This window comes from Phragmites australis, chromosome 23 (genome assembly GCF_958298935.1).
Source record: "Phragmites australis chromosome 23, lpPhrAust1.1, whole genome shotgun sequence".
Taxonomy (NCBI): Eukaryota; Viridiplantae; Streptophyta; class Magnoliopsida; order Poales; family Poaceae; genus Phragmites; species Phragmites australis.
Window position 1 is genome coordinate 7,409,424 of NC_084943.1, and position 2,889 is coordinate 7,412,312.

Below are 2,889 nucleotides of genomic sequence, written 5' to 3' on the forward strand. Positions count from 1 at the left end.
AGGTACAAGGACATCCTCAACATGGAGACATGGATAGGGGTGGAAATAGATGGCAAGAAATTCGAATTATCTGATTCCATATCCGTTAAAATACGAATATGGATATTCGTATCCGTATTCGTTTCTGAAATGGATACTAAAATGGATATATCCGAATTCGTTTTCGAGATTCGGATTCAAATGTGGATATCCGAATTCGAGATATATCCGATTTGTATCCGTATCCGCCAACCAGGGAACCAAATTTTGCTAAAGTTTTAAAAATTTCAGATATGAACGAAATTCCAACCCAATCAAATTGGAACAAATTTCAGTCAAATTTCATCAAATTTCAGTTAAATTTGATCAAAAATTTAAATTTCCAACATGAATTTTGAAAAAAAATTCTAAAATTCCGTCCCAATCAAATTAGAACAAATTTCAGTTGAATTTTATCAAATTTCAGTCAATTGTTTTAAAAAAATTAAATTTCCGACCTGAATTTCGAAGATCGAGTAGATATCCAAATGCGGATTCGTATTCGAACTATCCGATTCGTATTCGTATTCAAGTATATTCGGATCCGTATTCACATTCGGATTAACATGTGGTAAATCGTACTATCTAAATTCGATTCTATACGTATTCGATCCGTTTCCATCCCCTAGACATGGAGTCCATGAATGGATGAGTATCTATAATTCTTCTTTCTGTTGTCCTTTTGGTTCTCCATTCTTGGAGTACGTGAAGACACAAGGTTTTTGACACTTAATTTTTAATTTGCTATAGTAGATATAGCTTCCTGATCACTGAAAAAAAGCCTCTTCCGTCGCCTCGCCGCAGAGTTGACATGTTGCACCTGTTGGGGTGGCGCAATATGACTATAATCATATCATCTCCTATATATAAACGTCAACCTGGTTACTTTTGATGTATAGACACGACTGGAGTGGGGCGACCAGTGCGTTTTTCAACCGATTTAGATACATTTTAAACTTCACATGTAAACCTAAACAGAATAACCTCATATGAGTAGATGCATTCCCTCTTTGTTAGATTTTTCTTATTTTGTGTCTCATATATCATATTGTTGTTTGTTGGATTGTGACTATATGCATTTATATTATATATAAATTAGGAATAAACTTTTATACAGTTATCTTAACTTGATATAATGTTGAGAGTTAATAAACTCTCTTTTCTTTTAAAAAATCAACCCGAGCATGTGTGAAACCATTCGGTTTTCTTGAATCTTCAATCAAATATTTTCCTCCGACCGTAGGCTTATAACTTTTGACGAATTCCTTAAGCTTACATGCAAATGCGGAACTCAGCGCTAGATCAGTTGAAATCTACAAGGTGGACTTTAGGAAATATATCTTTAAGTGACAAACTCCGAAAAAGTCATTTTCAACGGCAACAAACACATTAATAGGTGCGGGAACAAGCATACATCACAAAAGTTTTATCTGTTTGACCAAACCATGCATTCCTCTCTTGAAGTTCTCGTACGTTTCCCTGCGACGCATCCAACAACACATTTTTTTTTCAAAAAAAATCACATGCGTTTGTTTTCCTACTGGACGCATTAGAATTTCTTTTTCCCTGTTTTCATGTATTTCAATTCAACCGTGGTAAACCGGACTTCGAAGTGCTTTGGACATACCCAAAAGGCAAATCACTTTTTATCTCCTGGTTCATACACATCTTACTTAGGGCGTGTTTCAAAGAGTGAGATTGCATTCGAAATTTTTATTATTTAAAGTTTGAACTAATTCCTAGTAGCAAAAGGGACTCCCAAATAGCAATTGGATGAATGGCTTTGGAGTACTAAGGGTATGTTTGGTATAACTTAGCTCTGAGATACATATTGGATCTGAAGTTTATATGATAAAATAAATAGTTTAAATTTTTATTTTAGTTTAAAATAAAAATAAGATGGCTCAACTAAATACCCTCAATCTACTCACAGTTTCAGATCCAAGATTTTTTAAAACTAGGTTTAACCAGCTTCAAGAAATTTTGGATCTACAGTTGTGCCTAACAACACAACACCAACTACACCAGCTGGCTCATCTCTAGGAGGAAATTCAAGCATTCTCTATCAGTGAAAACTCACCTGATCAATTCAAATGGCGTTGGACAATGGATGGGGAATACACATGCAAAAGTGCATATCAAATTCAGTTCATGGGCAGTAGCAAACGTTTCAATTGGAAAACAGTCTGGCAAACAAAATCTGAACCAAAATGCAAGATGTTCACATGATTACTGATCCAGAATAAAATTCTGATAGCAAATAACATGGAAAAAGGGATGGCCAAATGACAAGACTTGCAAGCTTTGTAACAGCCACGATGAAATGCCTATGTATTTATGCAAAAATTGTCCTTTTACCAAACAAGTTTGGGAGGTGCTGGTAAGCTGGTATGATCTCTCAACACTCTAAATTGTATGACTTCACCACAATCAAAGGGTGGTGGATAAAAACTAGAATTAGACTAAAAAGAGATCAGGAGCGACTTTGATGGAGCCGTGTTCTATTTTTGGTAGAATTTATTAAAAGAGAGAAACAGGAGGGTATTCCGAGCAAAGGAATCTGGAGCAGAACTAGTCGCTTTTCAAATAAAAGAAGATATAGAAGAGAGAAGAAGAGCTTTCTTATTTAGGTGAAGGTTTGAAGGTTGTTAGCCTCCTTCCGGGTAGGACAGTACATCAGGGATTCAAAAAGACTTAACATCCTACTTGAACATTGGTGGAGAGGAAATTCCATCTTTATAAAAAAAATTATTTCCTTATTTTAATAAAATCTCGGTAACTCTCATGCCGTTCTTTCAGAAAAAAAAAACTAAAGATGGAATCTTCCCTAAGCACGTCGCAAAAAAAATCCCTAATTAAACACACAAACAG